At 53.1% G+C, this 23,937-nt stretch overlaps 1 long non-coding RNA gene across 1 annotated transcript in view; it reads right to left on the bottom strand.

Moving 5' to 3' along the window:
* Window positions 1-272: 272 nt before the first annotated feature.
* Window positions 273-23,937, bottom strand: part of LOC308187011 — a 30,372-nt gene continuing 6,707 nt past the window's right edge. Inside the window, exon 2 of the long non-coding RNA XR_013944412.1 lies at window positions 273-627. This is a non-coding gene — a long non-coding RNA (uncharacterized lncRNA). The remainder of the gene's footprint in view (window positions 628-23,937) is intronic.

Raw genomic sequence — 23,937 nt, 5'->3', positions numbered from 1 at the left:
GTAGGATTGTCCAGATCAGCTCTACTTCTTGGGCGTCTACAGCATTGGACGAGAGTTTTTCTGTTAGTATGTGGGCTAAAAGGTAGAGAACTAGGCTGCAGATAGCTAGGGCAACGATTAGGGCGTGGTCGTGGAATTCAACGAGTTCTTCTATGATGGGTGATGAGGCGTCTTGGAATCCTAGTTGGGAGTGGTTGGCCACATGAGATGTACAGGATTTTTACCTGTGATTTAGTCTTGACAAGGCTATGTAATTGGTTTACTAACGTCTCATAAGAAAGAAGCATGAGCGGTTAATGCAGTTGGCTTGAAACCAGCATGTGAGGGTTCGATTCCTTCCTTTCTTGTACTTGGACGAAGGCCGGTTCCTCGAAAGTATGGTATGGGGGAGGGCAGCCGTGGATTCATTCAACGTTTGTGGTAGTTAGTTCTGGTTGTAGGACTTTTCGTTTGGCCGGAAAGGCTTCTCAGATGATGAATATTAGTATGATTACGGCTACTATTGAGATTAGGGAGCCGATGGAGGAAATGGTGTTTCATAGTGTGTAGGCGTCGGGATAGTCCGAGTATCGTCGGGGTATTCCTGCTAGGCCTAGGAAGTGCTGGGGGAAGAACGTTAGGTTTACTCTTGTAAATATTACCCCGAAGTGGGCTTTTGCTCATGTTTGGTGTAGGGTAAACCCAGTGAGTAGTGGGAATCAGTGAGTAAATCCTGCTAGAATGGCAAAGACGGCGCCTATGGATAGGACGTAGTGGAAGTGGGCAACTACGTAGTACGTGTCGTGCAGGGCGATGTCTAGGGAAGAGTTTGCAAGAACGATTCCTGTTAATCCTCCGATGGTAAATAGGAAGATAAATCCTAGAGCTCATAGTATTGGGGGGGTCTCATTTGATTGTTCCTCCGTGCAGGGTGGCTAGTCAGCTAAATACTTTGATTCCGGTAGGGATGGCAATGATTATAGTGGCTGATGTAAAGTAGGCTCGGGTATCAACGTCTATTCCTACTGTAAACATGTGGTGAGCTCAGACGATGAATCCTAGGAAGCCGATGGATAGTATGGCTCAGACTATTCCCATGTAGCCGAAGGGCTCCTTTTTGCCTGAGTAGTACGTGACTACGTGTGAGATGATTCCGAACCCCGGTAGGATCAGAATATAGACTTCTGGGTGTCCGAAGAATCAGAATAGGTGTTGGTACAGGATTGGGTCTCCTCCTCCAGCGGGGTCGAAGAATGTGGTGTTTAGGTTTCGATCAGTTAGTAATATTGTAATACCGGCGGCGAGTACGGGGAGTGATAGAAGGAGTAGGATGGCGGTAATTAGTACGGATCAGACAAATAGTGGGGTTTGGTATTGTGAGAGTGCGGGGGGTTTTATGTTGATGGCTGTGGTGATAAAGTTGATGGCCCCAAGGATGGAGGAGATACCGGCTAAGTGGAGTGAGAAGATAGCCAGGTCTACTGAAGCTCCGGCGTGGGCAAGGTTACCTGCTAGGGGAGGGTAGACAGTTCAGCCTGTGCCGGCGCCAGCTTCTACAGTGGATGAGACTAGTAGTAGGAGGAATGATGGGGGGAGGAGTCAAAAGCTTATGTTGTTTATTCGCGGGAATGCTATGTCGGGGGCACCGATTATGAGGGGGACTACTCAGTTGCCGAATCCTCCGATCATGAGCGGATGCAGTGCAGTGAGTCCAGAGAGTGCACTGGCACCACTGGGCATGCAGTGCAGTGAGTCCAGAGAGTGCACTGGCACCACTGGGGATGCACTGCAGTGACTCCAGAGAGTGCACTGGCACCACTGGGGATGCAGTGCAGTGAGTCCAGAGAGTGCACTGGCACCACTGGGGATACAGTGCAGTGAGTCCAGAGAGTGCACTGGCACCACTGGTGATGCAGTACAGTGAGTCCAGAGAGTGCACTGGCAGCACTGGGGATGCAGTGCAGTGAGTCCAGAGAGTGCAGTGGCACCACTGGAGATGCAGTGCAGTGAGTCCAGAGAGTGCTCTGGCACCACTGGGGATGCACTGCAGTGAGTCCAGAGAGTACACTGGCACCACTGGGGATGCAGTGCAGTGAGTCCAGAGAGTGCACTGGCACCACTGGGGATGCAGTCCAGTGAGTGCACTGGCACCACTGGGGATGCAGTGCAGTGACTGCAGAGAGTACACTGGCACCACCGGGGATTCACTGCAGTGAGTCCAGAGAGTGCACTGGCACCACCTGTGATGCAGTGCAGTGAGTCCAGTGAGTGCACTGGCACCACTGATGATGCAGTGCTGTGACTCCAGAGAGCGCACTGGCACCACTGGGGATGCAGTGCAGTCAGTCCAGTGAGTGCACTGGCACCACTGGGGGTGCAGTACAGTGAGTCCAGAGAGTGCACTGACACCACTGGGGATGCACTGCAGTGAGTCCAGACAGTGCACTGGCACCACTGGGGATGCAGTGCAGTGAGTCCAGAGACTGCACTGGCACCACTGGGGATGCAGTGCAGTGAGTCCAGAGAGTGCACTGGCACCACTGGGGATGCACTGCAGTGAGTCCAGAGAGTGCACTGGCACCACTGGGGATGCATTGCAGTTAGTCCAGAGAGTGCACTGTCACCACTGGGGATGCAGTACAGTGAGTCCACATACTGCACTGGCACCAGTGGGGATGCAGTACAGTGAGTCCAGAGAGTGCACTGGCATCACTGGACATGCACTTCAGTGACTCCACAGAGTGCACTGGCACCACTGGGGATGCAGTACAGTGAGTCCAGAGAGTGCACTGGCACCACTGGGGATGCACTGCAGTGAGTCCAGAGAGTGCACTGGCACAACTGGGTATGCACTTCAGTGAGTCCAGAGAGTGCACTGACACCACTGGGGATGCAGTGCAGTGAGTCCAGAGAGTGCACTGGCACCACTGGGGATGCAGTGCAGTGAGTCCAGAGAGTGCTCTGGCACCACTGGGGATGCACTGCAGTGAGTCCAGAGAGTACACTGGCACCACTGGGGATGCAGTGCAGTGAGTCCAGAGAGTGCACTGGCACCACTGGGGATGCAGTCCAGTGAGTGCACTGGCACCACTGGGGATGCAGTGCAGTGACTGCAGAGAGTACACTGGCACCACCGGGGATTCACTGCAGTGAGTCCAGAGAGTGCACTGGCACCACCTGTGATGCAGTGCAGTGAGTCCAGTGAGTGCACTGGCACCACTGGGGATGCAGTGCAGTGAGTCCAGAGAGTGCACTGTCACCACTGGGGATGCACTGCAGTGAGTCCAGAGAGTGCACTGGCACCACTGGGGATGCACTACAGTGAGTCCAGAGATTGCACTGGCACCACTGGGGATGCAGTGCACTGAGTCCAGAGAGTGCACTGGCACCACTGGGGATGCAGTGCAGTGAGTCCAGAGAGTGCACTGGCACAACTGGGTATGCACTTCAGTGAGTCCAGAGAGTGCACTGACACCACTGGGGATGCAGTGCAGTGAGTCCAGAGAGTGCAGTGGCACCACTGGGGATGCAGTGCAGTGAGTCCAGAGAGTGCTCTGGCACCACTGGGGATGCACTGCAGTGAGTCCAGAGAGTACACTGGCACCACTGGGGATGCAGTGCAGTGAGTCCAGAGAGTACACTGACACCACTGGGGATGCAGTGCAGTGAGTCCAGAGAGTGCACTGGCACCACTGGGGATGCAGTCCAGTGAGTGCACTGGCACCACTGGGGATGCAGTGCAGTGACTGCAGAGAGTACACTGGCACCACCGGGGATTCACTGCAGTGAGTCCAGAGAGTGCACTGGCACCACCTGTGATGCAGTGCAGTGAGTCCAGTGAGTGCACTGGCACCACTGGGGATGCAGTGCTGTGACTCCAGAGAGCGCACTGGCACCACTGGGGATGCAGTGCAGTCAGTCCAGTGAGTGCACTGGCACCACTGGGGGTGCAGTACAGTGAGTCCAGAGAGTGCACTGACACCACTGGGGATGCACTGCAGTGAGTCCAGACAGTGCACTGGCACCACTGGGGATGCAGTGCAGTGAGTCCAGAGACTGCACTGGCACCACTGGGGATGCACTGCAGTGAGACCAGAGAGTGCACTGGCACCACTGGGGATGCACTGCAGTGAGTCCAGAGAGTGCACTGGCACCACTGGGGATGCATTGCAGTTAGTCCAGAGAGTGCACTGTCACCACTGGGGATGCAGTACAGTGAGTCCACGTAGTGCACTGGCACCAGTGGAGATGCAGTACAGTGAGTCCAGAGAGTGCACTGGCACCACTGGACATGCACTTCAGTGACTCCACAGAGTGCACTGGCACCACTGGGGATGCAGTGCAGTGAGTCCAAAGACTTCACTGGCACCACTGGGGATGCAGTGCAGTGAGTCCAGAGAGTGCACTGGCACCACTGGGGATGCAGTGCAGTGAGTCCAGAGAGTGCACTGGCACCACTGGGGATGCACTGCTGTGAGTCCAGAGAGTGCACTGTCACCACTGGGGATGCAGTACAGTGAGTCCACAGAGTGCACTGGTACCAGTGGGAATGCAGTACAGTGAGTCCAGAGAGTGCACTGGCACCACTGGGCATGCAGTGCAGTGAGTCCAGAGAGTGCACTGGCACCACTGGGGATGCAGTGCAGTGAGTCCAGAGAGTGCACTGGTACCACTGGGGATGCAGTGCAGTGAGTCCAGAGAGTGCACTGTCACCACTGGGGATGCACTGCAGTGAGTCCAGAGAGTGCACTGGCACCACTGGGGATGCACTACAGTGAGTCCAGAGATTGCACTGGCACCACTGGGGATGCACTGCAGTGAGTCCAGAGAGTGCACTGGCACCACTGGGGATGCAGTGCATTGAGTCCAGAGAGTGCACTGGCACAACTGGGTATGCACTTCAGTGAGTCCAGAGAGTGCACTGACACCACTGGGGATGCAGTGCAGTGAGTCCAGAGAGTGCAGTGGCACCACTGGGGATGCAGTGCAGTGAGTCCAGAGAGTGCTCTGGCACCACTGGGGATGCACTGCAGTGAGTCCAGAGAGTACACTGGCACCACTGGGGATGCAGTGCAGTGAGTCCAGAGAGTACACTGGCACCACTGGGGATGCAGTGCAGTGAGTCCAGAGAGTGCACTGGCACCACTGGGGATGCAGTCCAGTGAGTGCACTGGCACCACTGGGGATGCAGTGCAGTGAGTCCAGAGAGTACACTGGCACCACTGGGGATGCAGTGCAGTGAGTCCAGTGAGTGCACTGGCACCACCTGTGATGCAGTGCAGTGAGTCCAGTGAGTGCACTGGCACCACTGGGGATGCAGTGCAGTGAGTCCAGAGAGTGCACTGTCACCACTGGGGATGCACTGCAGTGAGTCCAGAGAGTGCACTGGCACCACTGGGGATGCACTACAGTGAGTCCAGAGATTGCACTGGCACCACTGGGGATGCAGTGCACTGAGTCAAGAGAGTGCACTGGCACCACTGGGGATGCAGTGCATTGAGTCCAGAGAGTGCACTGGCACAACTGGGTATGCACTTCAGTTAGTCCAGAGAGTGCACTGACACCACTGGGGATGCAGTGCAGTGAGTCCAGAGAGTGCAGTGGCACCACTGGGGATGCAGTGCAGTGAGTCCAGAGAGTGCTCTGGCACCACTGGGGATGCACTGCAGTGAGTCCAGAGAGTACACTGGCACCACTGGGGATGCAGTGCAGTGAGTCCAGAGAGTACACTGGCACCACTGGGGATGCAGTGCAGTGAGTCCAGAGAGTGCACTGGCACCACTGGGGATGCAGTCCAGTGAGTGCACTGGCACCACTGGGGATGCAGTGCAGTGACTGCAGAGAGTACACTGGCACCACCGGGGATTCACTGCAGTGAGTCCAGAGAGTGCACTGGCACCACCTGTGATGCAGTGCAGTGAGTCCAGTGAGTGCACTGGCACCACTGGGGATGCAGTGCTGTGACTCCAGAGAGCGCACTGGCACCACTGGGGATGCAGTGCAGTCAGTCCAGTGAGTGCACTGGCACCACTGTGGGTGCAGTACAGTGAGTCCAGAGAGTGCACTGACACCACTGGGGATGCACTGCAGTGAGTCCAGACAGTGCACTGGCACCACTGGGGATGCAGTGCAGTGAGTCCAGAGACTGCACTGGCACCACTGGGGATGCACTGCAGTGAGACCAGAGAGTGCACTGGCACCACTGGGGATGCACTGCAGTGAGTCCAGAGAGTGCACTGGCACCACTGGGGATGCATTGCAGTTAGTCCAGAGAGTGCACTGTCACCACTGGGGATGCAGTACAGTGAGTCCACGTAGTGCACTGGCACCAGTGGAGATGCAGTACAGTGAGTCCAGAGAGTGCACTGGCACCACTGGACATGCACTTCAGTGACTCCACAGAGTGCACTGGCACCACTGGGGATGCAGTGCAGTGAGTCCAAAGACTTCACTGGCACCACTGGGGATGCAGTGCAGTGAGTCCAGAGAGTGCACTGGCACCACTGGGGATGCACTGCAGTGAGTCCAGAGAGTGCACTGGCACAACTGGGTATGCACTTTAGTGAGTCCAGAGAGTGCACTGACATCACTGGGGATGCAGTGCAGTGAGTCCAGAGAGTGCAGTGGCACCACTGGGGATGCAGTGCAGTGAGTCCAGAGAGTGCTCTGGCACCACTGGGGATGCACTGCAGTGAGTCTAGAGAGTACACTGGCACCACTGGGGATGCAGTGCAGTGTGTCCAGAGAGTGCACTGGCACCACTGGGGATGCAGTCCAGTGAGTGCACTGGCACCACTGGGGATGCAGTGCAGTGACTGCAGAGAGTACACTGGCACCACCGGGGATTCACTGCAGTGAGTCCAGAGAGTGCACTGGCACCACCTGTGATGCAGTGCAGTGAGTCCAGAGAGTGCACTGGCACCACTGGGGATGCACTTCAGTGACTCCAGAGAGTGCACTGGCACCACTGGGGATGCAGTGCAGTGAGTCCAGAGAGTGCACTGGCACCACTGGGGATGCACTGCAGCGAGTCCAGAGAGTGCACTGGCACCACTGGGGATGCACTACAGTGAGTCCAGAGATTGCACTGGCACCACTGGGGATGCAGTGCACTGAGTCCAGAGAGTGCACTGGCACCACTGGGGATGCAGTGCATTGAGTCCAGAGAGTGCACTGGCACAACTGGGTATGCACTTCAGTGAGTCCAGAGAGTGCACTGACACCACTGGGGATGCAGTGCAGTGAGTCCAGAGAGTGCAGTGGCACCACTGGGGATGCAGTGCAGTGAGTCCAGAGAGTGCTCTGGCACCACTGGGGATGCAGTGCAGTGAGTCCAGAGAGTACACTGGCACCACTGGGGATGCAGTGCAGTGAGTCCAGAGAGTGCACTGGCACCACTGGGGATGCAGTGCAGTGACTGCAGTTGAGTACACTGGCACCACCGGGGATTCACTGCAGTGAGTCCAGAGAGTGCACTGGCACCACCTGTGATGCAGTGCAGTGAGTCCAGTGAGTGCACTGGCACCACTGGGGATGCAGTGCTGTGACTCCAGAGAGCGCACTGGCACCACTGGGGATGCAGTGCAGTCAGTCCAGTGAGTGCACTGGCACCACTGGGGGTGCAGTACAGTGAGTCCAGAGAGTGCACTGACACCACTGGGGATGCACTGCAGTGAGTCCAGACAGTGCACTGGCACCACTGGGGATGCAGTGCAGTGAGTCCAGAGACTGCACTGGCACCACTGGGGATGCACTGCAGTGAGACCAGAGAGTGCACTGGCACCACTGGGGATGCACTGCAGTGAGTCCAGAGAGTGCACTGGCACCACTGGGGATGCATTGCAGTTAGTCCAGAGAGTGCACTGTCACCACTGGGGATGCAGTACAGTGAGTCCACATAGTGCACTGGCACCAGTGGGGATGCAGTACAGTGAGTCCAGAGAGTGCACTGGCACCACTGGACATGCACTTCAGTGACTCCACAGAGTGCACTGGCACCACTGGGGATGCAGTGCAGTGAGTCCAAAGACTTCACTGGCACCACTGGGGATGCAGTGCAGTGAGTCCAGAGAGTGCACTGGCACCACTGGGGATGCACTGCAGTGAGTCCAGAGAGTGCACTGGCACCACTGGGGATGCACTACAGTGAGTCCAGAGAGTGCACTGGCACCACTGGGGATGCAGTGCAGTGAGTCCAGTGAGTGTACTGGCACCACTGGGGATGCACTTCAGTGAGCCCAGAGAGTGCACTGGCACCACTGAGAATGCACTGCAGTGAGTCCAGAGAGTGCACTGGCACCACTGGGGATGCACTGCAGTGAGTCCAGAGAATGCACTAGCACCACTGGGGATGCAGTGCAGTGAATCCTGTGAGTACACTGGCACCACTGGGGATGCAGTGCAGTGAGTCCAGAGAGCTCACTGGCACCACTGGGGATGCAGTGCAGTGAGTCCAGAGAGTGCACTGGCACCACTGGAGATAAAGTACAGTGAGTCCAGTGAATGCACTGGAACCACTGGGGATGCAGTGCAGTGAGTCCAGAGAGTGCACTGGCACCACTGGTGATGCAGTACAGTGAGTCCAGTGAGTGCACTGGTACCACTGGGGATGCAGTGCAGTGAGTCCAGAGAGTACACTGGCACCACTGGGGATGCAGTGCAGTGAGTGCAGAGAGTGCACTGGCACCACTGGGGATGCACTTCAGTGACTCCAGAGAGTGCACTGGCACCACTGGGGATGCAGTGAAGTGAGTCCAGAGAGTTCACTGGCACCACTGGGGATGCAGTGCAGTGAGTCCAGAGACTTCACTGGCACCACTGGGAATGCAGTGCAGTGAGTGCAGAGAGTGCACTGGCACCACTGGGAATGCAGTGCAGTGAGTCCAGAGAGTGCACTGGCGCCACTGGGGATGCACTGCAGTGAGTCCAGAGAGTGCACTGGCACCACTGGTGATGCACTGCAGTGAGTCCAGAGAGTGCACTGGCACCACTGGGAATGCAGTGCAGTGAGTCCAGAGAGTGCACTGGCACCACTGGGGATGCACTGCAGTGAGTCCAGAGAGTGCACTGGCACCACTGGGGATGCACTGCAGTTAGTCCAGAGTGCACTGTCACCACTGGGGATGCAGTACAGTGAGTCCACATAGTGCACTGGCACCAGTGGGGATGCAGTACAGTGAGTCCAGAGAGTGCACTGGCACCACTGGACATGCAGTGCAGTGAGTCCAGAGAGTGCACTGGCACCACTGGGGATGCACTTCAGTGACTCCACAGAGTGCACTGGCACCACTGGGGATTCAGTGCAGTGAGTCCAAAGACTTCACTGGCACCACTGGGTATGCACTGCAGTGAGTCCAGAGAGTGCACTGGCACCACTGGGGATGCACTGCAGTGAGTCCAGAGAGTGCACTGGCACCACTGGTGATGCACTACAGTGAGTCGAGAGAGTGCACTGGCATCACTGTGGATGCAGTGCAGTGAGTCCAGAGAGTGCACTGGCACCACTGGGGATGCAGTGCAGTGAGTCCAGTGAGTGTACTGGCACCACTGGGGATGCACTTCAGTGAGCCCAGAGAGTGCACTGGCACCACTGGTGATGCACTGCAGTGAGTCCAGAGAGTGCACTGGCACCACTGGGAATGCAGTGCAGTGAGTCCAGAGAGCGCACTGGCACCACTGGGGATGCACTGCAGTGAGTCCAGAGAGTGCACTGGCACCACTGGGGATGCACTGCAGTTAGTCCAGAGTGCACTGTCACCACTGGGGATGCAGTACAGTGAGTCCACATAGTGCACTGGCACCAGTGGGGATGCAGTACAGTGAGTCCAGAGAGTGCACTGGCACCACTGGACATGCAGTGCAGTGAGTCCAGAGAGTGCACTGGCACCACTGGGGATGCACTTCAGTGACTCCACAGAGTGCACTGGCACCACTGGGGATTCAGTGCAGTGAGTCCAAAGACTTCACTGGCACCACTGGGTATGCACTGCAGTGAGTCCAGAGAGTGCACTGGCACCACTGGGGATGCACTGCAGTGAGTCCAGAGAGTGCACTGGCACCACTGGGGATGCACTACAGTGAGTCGAGAGAGTGCACTGGCATCACTGTGGATGCAGTGCAGTGAGTCCACAGAGTGCACTGGCACCACTGGGGATGCAGTGCAGTGAGTCCAGTGAGTGTACTGGCACCACTGGGGATGCACTTCAGTGAGCCCAGAGAGTGCACTGGCACCACTGGTGATGAACTGCAGTGAGTCCAGAGAGTGCACTGGCACCACTGGGAATGCAGTGCAGTGAGTCCAGAGAGTGCACTGGCACCACTGGGGATGCACTGCAGTGAGTCCAGAGAGTGCACTGGCACCACTGGGGATGCACTGCAGTTAGTCCAGAGTGCACTGTCACCACTGGGGATGCAGTACAGTGAGTCCACATAGTGCACTGGCACCAGTGGGGATGCAGTACAGTGAGTCCAGAGAGTGCACTGGCACCACTGGACATGCAGTGCAGTGAGTCCAGAGAGTGCACTGGCACCACTGGGGATGCACTTCAGTGACTCCACAGAGTGCACTGGCACCACTGGGGATTCAGTGCAGTGAGTCCAAAGACTTCACTGGCACCACTGGGTATGCACTGCAGTGAGTCCAGAGAGTGCACTGGCACCACTGGGGATGCACTGCAGTGAGTCCAGAGAGTGCACTGGCACCACTGGGGATGCACTACAGTGAGTCGAGAGAGTGCACTGGCACCACTGTGGATGCAGTGCAGTGAGTCCACAGAGTGCACTGGCACCACTGGGGATGCAGTGCAGTGAGTCCAGTGAGTGTACTGGCACCACTGGGGATGCACTTCAGTGAGCCCAGAGAGTGCACTGGCACCACTGAGAATGCACTTCAGTGAGTCCAGAGAGTGCACTGGCACCACTGGGGATGCACTGCAGTGAGTCCAGAGACTGCACTAGCACCACTGGGGATGCAGTGCAGTGAATCCTGTGAGTACACTGGCACCACTGGGGATGCAGTGCAGTGAGTCCAGAGAGCTCACTGGCATCACTGGGGATGCAGTGCAGTGAGTCCAGAGAGTGCACTGGCACCACTGGAGATGCAGTACAGTGAGTCCAGTGAATGCACTGGAACCACTGGGGATGCAGTGCAGTGAGTCCAGAGAGTGCACTGGCACCACTGGGGATGCAGTGCAGTGAGTCCAGAGAGTGCACTGGCAGCAGTGGGGATGCAGTGCAGTGAGTCCAGAGAGTGCACTGGCACCACTGGGGATGCAGTGCAGTGAGTCCAGAGACTTCACTGGCACCACTGGGAATGCAGTGCAGTGAGTGCAGAGAGTGCACTGGCACCACTGGGGATGCAGTGCAGTGAGTGCAGAGAGTGCACTGGCGCCACTGGGGATGCACTGCAGTGAGTCCAGAGAGTGCACTGGCACCACTGGGGATGCACTGCAGTGAGTCCAGAGAGTGCACTGGCACCACTGGGGATGTACTGCAGTGAGTCCAGAGAGTGCACTGGCACCACTGGGGATGCACTGCAGTGAGTCCAGAGAGTGCACTGGCACCACTGGGGATGCACTGCAGTTAGTCCAGAGTGCACTGTCACCACTGGGGATGCAGTACAGTGAGTCCACATAGTGCACTGGCACCAGTGGGGATGCAGTACAGTGAGTCCAGAGAGTGCACTGGCACCACTGGACATGCAGTGCAGTGAGTCCAGAGAGTGCACTGGCACCACTGGGGATGCACTTCAGTGACTCCACAGAGTGCACTGGCACCACTGGGGATTCAGTGCAGTGAGTCCAAAGACTTCACTGGCACCACTGGGTATGCACTGCAGTGAGTCCAGAGAGTGCACTGGCACCACTGGGGATGCACTGCAGTGAGTCCAGAGAGTGCACTGGCACCACTGGGGATGCACTACAGTGAGTCGAGAGAGTGCACTGGCACCACTGTGGATGCAGTGCAGTGAGTCCAGAGAGTGCACTGGCACCACTGGGGATGCAGTGCAGTGAGTCCAGTGAGTGTACTGGCACCACTGGGGATGCACTTCAGTGAGCCCAGAGAGTGCACTGGCACCACTGAGAATGCACTTCAGTGAGTCCAGAGAGTGCACTGGCACCACTGGGGATGCACTGCAGTGAGTCCAGAGACTGCACTAGCACCACTGGGGATGCAGTGCAGTGAATCCTGTGAGTACACTGGCACCACTGGGGATGCAGTGCAGTGAGTCCAGAGAGCTCACTGGCACCACTGGGGATGCAGTGCAGTGAGTCCAGAGAGTGCACTGGCACCACTGGAGATGCAGTACAGTGAGTCCAGTGAATGCACTGGAACCACTGGGGATGCAGTGCAGTGAGTCCAGAGAGTGCACTGGCACCTCTGGGGATGCAGTGCAGTGAGTCCAGAGAGTGCACTGGCAGCAGTGGGGATGCAGTGCAGTGAGTCCAGAGAGTGCACTGGCACCACTGGGGATGCAGTGCAGTGAGTCCAGAGACTTCACTGGCACCACTGGGAATGCAGTGCAGTGAGTGCAGAGAGTGCACTGGCACCACTGGGGATGCAGTGCAGTAAGTGCAGAGAGTGCACTGGCGCCACTGGGGATGCACTGCAGTGAGTCCAGAGAGTGCACTGGCACCACTGGGGATGCACTGCAGTGAGTCCAGAGAGTGCACTGGCACCACTGGTGATGCACTGCAGTGAGTCCAGAGAGTGCACTGGCACCACTGGGGATGCACTACAGTGAGTCCAGAGATTGCACTGGCACCACTGGTGATGCAGTGCAGTGAGTCCAGAGAGTGCACTGGCACCACTGGGGATGCACTGCAGTGAGTCCAGAGAGTGCACTGGCACCACTGGGGATGCAGTGCACTGAGTCCAGAGAGTGCACTGACACCACTGGGGATGCGGTGCAGTGAGTCCAGAGAGTGCACTGGCACCACTGGGGATGCAGTGCAGTGAGTCCAGAGAGTGCTCTGGCACCACTGGGGATGCACTGCAGTGAGTCCAGAGACTGCACTGGCACCACTGGGGATGCACTGCAGTGAGTCCAGAGAGTGCACTGGCACCACTGGGGATGCACTGCAGTGAGTCCAGAGAGTGCACTGGCACCACTGGTGATGCAGTCCAGTGAGTCCAGTGAATGCACTGGCACCACTGGGGATGCTGTGCAGTGAGTGCAGAGAGTGCACTGGCACCACCTGTGATGCAGTACAGTGTGTCCAGTGAGTGCACTGGCACCACTGGGGATGCAGTGCTGTGACTCCGGAGAGCGCACTGGCACCACTGGGGATGCAGTGTAGTCAGTCCAGTGAGTGCACTGGCACCACTGGGGATGCAGTGCAGTGAGTGCAGAGAGTGCAATGGCACCAATGGGGATGCACTTCAGTGAGTCCAGAGAGTGCACTGGCACCACTGGGGATGCAGTGCAGTGAGTCCAGAGATTGCACTGGCACCACTGGGGATGCAGTGCTGTGAGTCAAGAGAGCGCACTGGCACCACTGGACATGCAGTGCAGTGAGTCCAGAGAGTGCACTGGCACCACTGGTGATGCACTTCAGTTTGTCCAGAGAGTGCACTGGCACCACTGGGGATGCAGTGCAGTGAGTCCAGAGAGTGCACTGGCACCACTGGGGATGCACTGCAGTGAGTCCAGAGAGTGCACTGGCACCACTGGGGATGCACTGCAGTGAGTCCAGAGAGTGCACTGGCACCACTGGGGCTGCAGTGCAGTGAGTCCAGAGAGTGCACTGGCACCACTGGGGATGCACTGCAGTGAGTCCACATATTGCACTGACACCACTGGGGATGCAGTGCAGTGAGTCCAGAGAGTGCACTGGCACCACTGGGGATGCACTACAGTGAGTCCACAGAGTGCACTGGCACCACTGGGGATGCTCTGCAGTGAGTCCAGAGATTGCACTGGCACCACTGGGGATGCAGTGCAGTGAGTGCAGAGAGTGCACTGGCACCACTGGTAATGCACTTCAGTGAGTTCAGAGAGTGCACTTGCACCACTGGGGATGGGTTTCAAGCCAACTGCATTAACCGCTCATGCTTCTTTCTTATGAGACGTTAGTAAACCAATTACATAGCCTTGTCAAGACTAAATCACAGGTAAAAATCCTGTACATCTCATGTGGCCAACCACTCCCAACTAGGATTCCAAGAACCAGGAGGTTCGGTGAAAATAGGGCTAGTGCTATTAGAGGGGTGATTATTAGGGTAAGCCCTAAGCTGTCTTTAATGGAGAAGTATGGGTGGAATGGGATTTTGTCGCAGTCTGATACGATTCCTAGTGGGTTATTTGAGCCTGATTCGTGTAGGAAGGTTAGGTGGACTAGGGTGATTCCTACAATTAGGAAGGGCAGTAGGAAGTGGATGGCGAAGAATCGGGTTAAGGTTGGATTGTCTACTGAGAATCCTCCTCAGGCTCATTCTACTAGAGTTTGCCCAATGTACGGGATGGCTGAGAATAGGTTGGTGATTACGGTGGCCCCTCAGAATGACATTTGTCCTCATGGTAGGACATACCCTACGAAGGCAGTTGCTATTAGGGTGAGTAGGAGGATTACTCCTGTGTTTCAGGTTTCTTTGTATAGGTAGGAGCCGTAGTAGAGGCCTCGTCCGATGTGTAAGTAGATGCAGATAAAGAAGAGCGAAGCACCGTTGGCGTGGAGGTTGCGGATGAGCCATCCGTACTGGACGTCTCGGCATGTGTGAGCTACTGAGGAGAAGGCGAGTGAAGTGTCTGCGGTGTAGTGTATGGCTAGTAGCAGGCCTGTTAGGATTTGTGTGGCTAAGCAGATGGCTAGAAGGGAGCCGAAGTTTCATCAGGCAGAGATGTTGGAGGGGGCGGGTAGGTCGATTAGGGAGTTGTTGATTATTTTTAGTAGGGGATGGGATTTGCGGATGTTAGGGGCCATTAGTGAGTCTGTGTGTTATTAGGATTATTACCAGGATGGAGAGGGCGAAGGATCCTAGGTAGGCCTTAATTAGCCCTGTGTGTATTGAGGTTGCGGCTTTGCTTGCGGCTACTTGTAGTTCAGCAAGGCCCTCTGGCCCTATTTTTTTGAGTCAGGAGAGGTCGATCAAGTGTAGGGCAATGTTTTGTCCCTTTTCTAGTAGGTTTTTGGAGAAGAATCGGTGTACTAGGGGGTTGAAGTACCCTAATGCAGAGGAGAAGTTTATGAGGGGGTTTGGTTTGGGGTGAGTGAGGGTGTGTGTTATGTTCGATAGTTCTAGGGCTAGGATGATTCCTAGGATTGTTATGAGGATGGCAGCAGTTTTGGTGATAAGGGGTATGGTTATTGGGGGGGTTTTGGTTGGTGTGATGAAAGAGGTAATGATTATTCCTGCTGTAATGCTGCCTAGGGCGAGTCGGGTTAGGGGGGCGGTGATTAGTGGGTTGTTTTCGTTTATTGATACTATTGGGGGGATTCGGGTTTGTCCAGCTTGGACTAGGATGGTTATGCGGATGCTGTAGGTTGCGGTGAATGCTGTGGCTATAAGGGTTAGGAGTAGGGCTCAAGTATTTAGGTATGATGTGTTTAAGCTTTCGATGATGAGGTCTTTTGAGTAGAATCCGGCTAGGAATGGGGTTCCTATCAGCGCCAGGTTTCCGATGGTTAGGCAGGAAGTAGTGACTGGGAGTATTTTCTGTAGGCCTCCTATCTTTCGGATATCTTGTTCTCCGTTTAGGTTGTGGATGATAGACCCTGAGCATAGGAATAGTATGGCTTTAAAGAAGGCATGGGTTGAGATGTGTAGGAAGGCTAGTTGTGGGAGGTTTAGTCCGATAGTGACTATTATTAGTCCTAGTTGGCTGGATGTTGAGAAAGCAATGATTTTTTTGATGTCATTTTGGGTTAGGGCGCATGTGGCAGCGAATAGGGTTGATAGAGCACCTAGGCATAGGCAGGCAGTTAGGGCTGTCTGGTTGGTGGCTAGCAGGGGGTGCATGCGGATGAGCAGGAAGATTCCGGCTACTACTATGGTACTGGAGTGCAGTAGGGCTGATACTGGGGTGGGGCCTTCTATTGCTGCGGGCAGTCATGGGTGGAGTCCAAATTGGGCGGATTTTCCTGCGGCTGCGAGGATTAATCCTATGAGGGGGAGGATTGGGGTTTGGTGGGGGTGTACGGCTTGTTGGATCTCTCAGGTGTTGAATGTTGAAGCTAGTCATGCTATGCTCAGGATCAGTCCGACGTCTCCGATTCGGTTGTAGATTACGGCTTGTAGGGCGGCGGTGTTGGCATCTGCTCGGCCTTGTCATCAGCCGATGAGAAGGAAGGACATGATTCGTACTCCTTCCCAGCCTACGAATAGGAGGAATATGTTGTTTGCGGTTGTTAGGAGGAGTATGGCGACTAGGAATGTCAGTAGGTAGGTGAAAAATTTTGTTACGTATGGCTCTGAGGCCATGTATCATATGGCGAATTGTAGGATTGATCATGTTACAAATAGGGCGATTGGAAGAAATGTTATTGAGTATTGGTCTATTTTTAGGCTCAGGGGGATTTTAAAGTTTATAATGAATTTTCACTCCCAGTGGCAGGTGACAGATTCTACTCCCGAGTAGATGAATGCGGTTGTAGGGGCTAGGCTAATTAGGAATGCGGTTTTAACAGCGCGGGTGGTGGCTTGTGGGGTGTTTTTAAAGTTTTTAAATAGAAATGGCAGGATGATTGGGGTTAGGAGGATTGTCAGCGTGAGTAGTGTGAGGGAGTTGATTAGTAGTGTGGGGTTCACTACTTTTACTTGGATTTGCACCAAGATGGGTGGTTCCTAAGACCAGTGGATTGCTGTTATCCTTTAAAAGTAAGGGGGCTGAGGTTTTAGGCTCAGATGTAAGAGTTAGCAGCTCTTGTTGGTTAAACCCTCCCCTTGGCAGGTAAGAAGGTTTGAACTTCTATTCTTAGAATCACAGTCTAATGTTTGGTTTAAACTATACTTGCATGAGGGGATTCTGGAGATCAGTTCGGGTTTGAGGATTAGGAGGAATATTGGGATAATGTGGAGTGTTATGAGCAGGTGTTCTCGCGTGGTTGAGTTTTGCATAGATGTGATGTGGGAGGGGATTGAGCCTCGTTGGGTCATTAGTAGTATGAATAAGGTGTAGGAGGCGGTTAGTAGGGTTGCGATTCCTGTTAGGATGATCGTGAAGGCAGATCAGTTGAATAAGGTGATTATAATGGTTAGCTCTGCTATGAGGTTTGTTGTTGGGGGTAAGGCTATGTTTGTTAGATTGGCCAGCAATCATCAGGTAGCTATGAGTGGTAGGAGAGGTTGTAGGCCTCGTGTGAGTAGTAGAATTCGGCTGTGCGTACGTTCATAGTTTGTGTTGGCTAGGCAGAATAGTATGGAGGAAGTTAGTCCATGGGAAATTATTAGGATCATTGCCCCTGAGAATGATCAGTGGGTTTGGATTATTCCTGCGGCGATAACTAGGCCTATGTGGCTAACGGATGAATAAGCGATTAGTGATTTTAGGTCTGTCTGTCGTAGGCAGATTGAGCTAGTCATTAGGGCGCCTCATAGGGCCAGGGTTAGGAAGGGGTAGTGCAGGAGGTTGGACAGTGGGCCCATAAATAGAGTGACTCGTATAATTCCGTATCCTCCTAGCTTTAGTAGTAGGGCGGCGAGGAGTATTGAGCCTGCGATGGGTGCTTCTACGTGGGCTTTTGGCAGTCAGAGGTGTAGGCCGTATAGTGGGGCTTTTACTATGAATGCTATGAGCAGTGCTAGACCTGATAGTATTCCTGTCCATGAGGTGGATAGGGTTGGGTGGGTTAGTTGTAGGGTTGGCAGGTGCAGGGTGCCAATTTTCACGTATAGGTGTATGATTGTGATTAGCAGGGGTAGAGAGCTTACTGGCGTGTAGAATAGCAGGTAGATGCCAGCGCTTAGGCGTTCTGGTTGGTTCCCCCATCGGGTGATTAAGATTAGGGTGGGAATGAGGGTTGCTTCAAATGAGATGTAAAATAGTGCTAGTTCTGTGGTGGAAAAGGCTAGTAGGATGAATGGCTGGACTGCGACTAAGGTTGAGATAAAGATTCGTTTGCGTTGTAGGGGTTCTTGTTGCAGGTGGTTTTGGCTTGCTATGATTATGAGTGGGAGTAGTCAGCAGGATAGTACTAGGAGGGGGGATGAGATTTGGTCAATTCCTGTTCAGTTGGATAAAAATTTGTAGGGGTAGTAGGTTGGGATTAATCACTGTAGGCTTAGGGCAGCGATTAGGAGGCTGTATAAGGTGGTGTTAGTCCATAGAAATTTTGGTGGAGACAGCAGGGCTGTTGGAAGAAGTATGATTGTGGGTAGGATGATTTTTAGCATTGCAGGAGGTTTAGGTTGTGTAGATGGTCGGAGCCATGTGTGCGGGTGGAGGCTACTAGGATGGCCAGGCCTGTGCCCGCCTCACACGCTGAGAAGGTTAGCATGAGAATTGGTACCATGGTGAATGAGGAGACTTGGTTTTCGATGGATCATATTGATAGGCCTACGAATATCGATAATATTATGCTTTCAAGGCATAGTAGGGCGGATACTAGGTGGGTTCGGTGGAAGGCTAGTCCTAGTCCGCTGAAAATGAAGGCTGAGTAGAAGCTTAAATGTAGGGGCGACATAAGAAAGTTACAGGGTTGGCTGTAATCTGCTGGGTCGAAACCAGCTATCTTTTTGGTTAGACTAACTTTCTGTTATTCTGCTCATTCTAGGCCCCCTTGAATTCACTCGTAGGCCAGTCCGAGTGTTAGGAGAAGGAGGATCGCTACAGTTCAGGTGAGGGTCATTAGGGGGGATTGGAGTTGGACGGCTCATGGCAGGGGGAGTAGGAGGGCGATTTCTAGGTCGAATAGGACGAACAGGATGGCTACTGAGGAAGAATCGGACTGAGAATGGTAATCGAGCAGATCCAAGTGGGTCGAATCCACATTCGTACGGTGAGAGTTTCTCTGAGTCGGGGTTTATTTGGGCGAGTCAGAAGTTTAATGCGGTTAGGGCGGCGCTTAGGATTGATGATAGGGCGAATATGAACATGAGTGCGTTCATTGCTCTCCTCTGGGTTTATACCAGATTCTAGAGATTGGAAGTCAATTGTAATTAATATACTAGAAGAGCAAGATCCTCATCAGTAGATGGTTATGTAGAGGAATAGTCAGATGACGTCTACGAAGTGTCAGTATCAGGCTGCTGCCTCGAATCCGAAGTGGTGGTCTGATGTAAAGTGGAACTTGATCAGTCGGAAGAGGCAGACGGTCAGGAAGGAGGATCCGATGATTACGTGGAGTCCGTGGAATCCAGTGGCAACGAAGAAGGTAGATCCGTAGACGCTATCGGCGATTGAGAATGGGGCTTCGTGGTATTCTATTGCTTGTAGGGCTGTGAAGTAGAATCCCAGGAGGATCGTTAGGGTTAGGGCGTGGATGGCGTGTTTTCGGTTTCCTTCTGTGATGCTGTGATGGGCTCACGTTACGGTAACGCCTGAGGCTAGTAGGATGGCTGTGTTTAGTAGGGGGACTTCTATCGGGTTGAGTGGTTTAATTCCTGTTGGGGGTCATTGGCCTCCTAGTTCTGGGGTTGGGGCCAGGCTCGAGTGGAAGAACGCTCAGAAGAACCCTAAGAAGAAGAATGCTTCGGATGTGATGAAAAGGATTATGCCGTATCGTAGGCCTTTTTGGACTGTGGGAGTGTGATGGCCTTGGAAGGTGCTTTCTCGTACAATGTCTCGTCATCATTGGAGTATTACTAGGAGTATTGAGATGAGGCCTAGGGTTAGTAGTATGGATGAGTTGTAGTGGAATCACATGATTAATCCTGAGGTTGTGAGTAGGGCGGCGGCTGCCCCGAAGATTGGTCAAGGGCTTGGGTCAACTATGTGGTATGAGTGTGCTTGGTGTGCCATTAGATGTTTTCTTGTAAGTATAGGCTTAGAAGGAGCACGAAGACGTAGGCCTGGATTATGGCTACTGCTACTTCTAGGATGGTTAGGAGTAGTAGGATGATTATTGTTAGGATGGATACTGCAGGAAGGGTGGGTATTAATGCAATGGAGGCTGTAGAGATGAGTTGGATGAGTAAGTGTCCTGCTGTAAGGTTGGCTGTAAGGCGGACTCCGAGGGCTAGGGGGCGGATTAGTAGGCTGGTTGTTTCGATCAGGATTAGTGCGGGGATTAGGGGTGTAGGGGTACCTTCGGGTAATAGGTGGGCTAAAGAGGCTGATGGTTGGTTTCGTAGGCCTGTTAGTAGTGTGGCGAGCCATAGTGGGAAGGCTAGGGCTATGTTCATAGATAGTTGGGTGGTTGGGGTGAATGTATATGGAAGGAGGCCTAGAAGGTTGATTGTAAGAAGTATGATTATTAGGGATGTAAATATTATGGCTCATTTGTGGCCATTTTTGTTGAGTGGGACTATTAGTTGTTTTGTGATTAGGTGAAGGAGTCATGTTTGGATAGTAGAAAGGCGGTTGTTGATTCATCGGTTGTTTGGGGACGGGAATAGTAGGGCTGGGAAGAGTAGGGATAGTAGGATTAAGGGGATGCCAAATAGATTGGGGCTGGAAAATTGGTCAAAGAAGCTTAGGTTCATGGTCAGGATCATGATGTGGGTTTGGTAGTGAGGGAGGTCTTATTTGATGGGGGGTTGGTTGTGGTGAAGGCTAGTAGTTTTGGTTGGATGAGGAGTGCTAGGGTTAATCAGGTTATAATTATGATTGAAAATCATGGTGCGGGGTTAAGCTGTGGCATATCATTAAGGAGGGGGAAGTCCCTCTTTGGCTAGCTTAAAAGGCTAGTGCTGTTGCATAGCTTCTTAATGATTAGGATGATGATAGAAGGGACGATCAGGCCTCGAAATGTGGGAGTGGGGTTGATTCTACTACAATGGGTATGTAGCTGTGATTAGCCCCGCAAATTTCTGAGCATTGTCCGTAAAAAATCCCAGGCCGGGTGGTAATGAATGAAGTTTGGTTTAGTCGGCCTGGGATTGCGTCTGTTTTAACTCCGAGCGTTGGGACTGCTCAGGAGTGGAGTACGTCTCCTGCAGTAATGATCACGCGGATGGGGGATTCTATTGGGATAACTACGCGGTGGTCAACTTCTAGCAGTCGGAAGTGGCCGTTGGGTAAGTCTGGGGTGGGCACTATGTAGGAGTCGAATGATAGGTCTTTGAAGTCTGTGTATTCGTAGCTTCAGTATCATTGGTGGCCGATGGCTTTTAGGGTGAGGTCTGGTTCATCGATTTTGTCCATTATGTAGAGGATTTGTAGGGATGGGAGGGCGAGGAGTACCAGGACGATAGCAGGTAGGATTGTCCAGATCAGCTCTACTTCTTGGGCGTCTACAGCATTGGACGAGAGTTTTTCTGTTAGTATGTGGGCTAAAAGGTAGAGAACTAGGCTGCAGATAGCTAGGGCAACGATTAGGGCGTGGTCGTGGAATTCAACGAGTTCTTCTATGATGGGTGATGAGGCGTCTTGGAATCCTAGTTGGGAGTGGTTGGCCACATGAGATGTACAGGATTTTTACCTGTGATTTAGTCTTGACAAGGCTATGTAATTGGTTTACTAACGTCTCATAAGAAAGAAGCATGAGCGGTTAACCTCCTGGGAGACCCAGAAAACTTCACCCCAGCAAACCCACTAGTAACCCCACCACACATCAAGCCAGAATGATACTTCCTATTCGCCTACGCCATCCTACGTTCAATCCCAAATAAACTAGGAGGCGTATTAGCACTGGCCGCCTCCGTACTGATCCTATTCCTAATCCCATTCCTGCACAAATCAAAACAACGAGCAATAACATTCCGACCACTCTCCCAGCTCCTATTCTGAGTACTAGTCGCTGACCTCCTCGTCCTAACATGAGTAGGAAGCCAACCCGTCGAACACCCATTCATCATCATCGGCCAACTCGCTTCAATCGCCTACTTCACTATCCTCCTATTTCTCCTCCCCGCCGCAAGCGCCCTAGAAAACAAAATACTCAACTGCTAAATACTCTAATAGTTTATAAAAACATTGGTCTTGTAAACCAAAGATTGAAGACTTACCACTTCTTAGAGTACCCCAAACTCAGAAAAAAAGGACTCAAACCTTTATCTCCAGCTCCCAAAGCTGGCATTTTCAATAAACTATTCTCTGACCCTAACCCCTAAACCGCCCGAATAGCACCCCGCGACAACCCCCGCACAAGCTCCAATACAACAAACAAAGTCAACAACAGCCCCCAACCCGCCACTAAAAACATCCCTGCCCCATGTGAATAAAACATGGAAACTCCACTAAAATCCGACCGAACAACAAACACCCCAACATTATTCACAGTAGAAACCCCGAACTTCCAAGCCCCCATAAACCCCCCAAACACCAACCCCCCAAAAACAATTGCCACAAACGCTACTGCACATCCAATCACCCGTCAATCCCCCCAAGCCCCAGGGAAAGGCTCCACTGCTAAAGCTACTGAATAAACAAACACCACCAGCATACCCCCCAAATACACCATAAACAGCACTAAAGCCACGAACGAAACCCCAAGGCCCAGCAACCACCCGCACCCCGCCACAGACGCTAACACCAAACCAACAACCCCATAATACGGCGAAGGATTCGACGCCACACCCAAAACACCCACCGCAAAGCAAATCCCTAAAAAAAACATAAAATAAGTCATTATTCCTGCCCGGACACTACCCGAGGCCTGCGGCTCGAAAAGCCGCCATTGTTCTCAACTACAGGAACTAACCGCAAGCCCCCAATAATTCTACCCCATCTATGCCATTATGCTTAACCCCCCCCCCCTCCCCCCCCGAGGCGGGGGTATTTGGTTATGCATATTCGTGCATAAATTTATATACCCCATATACATACATACTATAGTACCAGTAATATACATTATATACGGACTATCTTATAAGCAGGTGCTAAACCCATACATGTACACGGCCATTAAACCCTTAAACACACTCCTACCAAACCACCCGGCATGAATGTTCTAGGACCATACCCCACAACACCCAATACAACTCCACTCAAGCGCATAACAAGACCCCATTTTAATGAATGCTCACAGGACATGCTCCAACAACAACTCTCCACCACATATCTCATGCAGTTCGTATCAGACGGATTTATTAATCGTACTCCTCACGTGAAATCAGCAACCCGTTGCACATAATGTCTGGTATGACTAGCTTCAGGCCCATACGTTCCCCCTAAACCCCTCGCCCTCCTCACATTTTTGCGCCTCTGGTTCCTCGGTCAGGGCCATCCATTGGGTTCACTCACCCCTCCTTGCCCTTCAAAGTGGCATCTGTGAGTACTTTCACCTTCTCAATGCGTAATCGCGGCATGTTCCAGCTTTTTGGCGCCTCTGGTTCCTCTTATTTTTTCCGGGGTTACCTCACAGGTGGCTATTCCCAGTGATCTCGGGGGTCCCACAATCTAAGCCTGGACACACCTGCCTCACGGCCTATCCTATATTTCAAGGGTCCCTCGATGAGACGGTTGGCGTATATGGGGAATCATCCTGACACTGATGCACTTTGACCACATTCAGTTAATGTTACCTCCACCCTCCGGGTTAAATGGGGCTATTGGATGAATGCTCGTTGGACATAGCACAAAACAACAAATCATTAAGCGCAACCCCTGCGCTTCACAAACTAAACCAGTAAACTTTCGCTAACCACCATGTAGCATAAACCTTCATCGCCCAATCCCAGCAAACTACCTCTAAAACTCCATTAATCATCCCTTCCATGACATCATCGGAACGATGTATATATACACACAAACACATACAAAATAACTTAAACTTATTAGAGAAACTCCAGTACTAAAAATAGTAAACACAAGCAATAATTTCATATACTTCACTCTCACTCACCACTCAACTATCAGCTAACCACACCCCCGTCCACATAGCTTAACACAAAGCATGGCACTGAAGTTGCCAAGATGGC

Source organism: Anser brachyrhynchus (assembly GCF_964034855.1).
Source record: "Anser brachyrhynchus genome assembly, contig: SCAFFOLD_111, whole genome shotgun sequence".
NCBI classification, from domain to species: domain Eukaryota; kingdom Metazoa; phylum Chordata; class Aves; order Anseriformes; family Anatidae; genus Anser; species Anser brachyrhynchus.
Note: the sequence above shows the minus strand (reverse complement) of the source record. Positions and strands in the feature narration are given on the sequence as shown.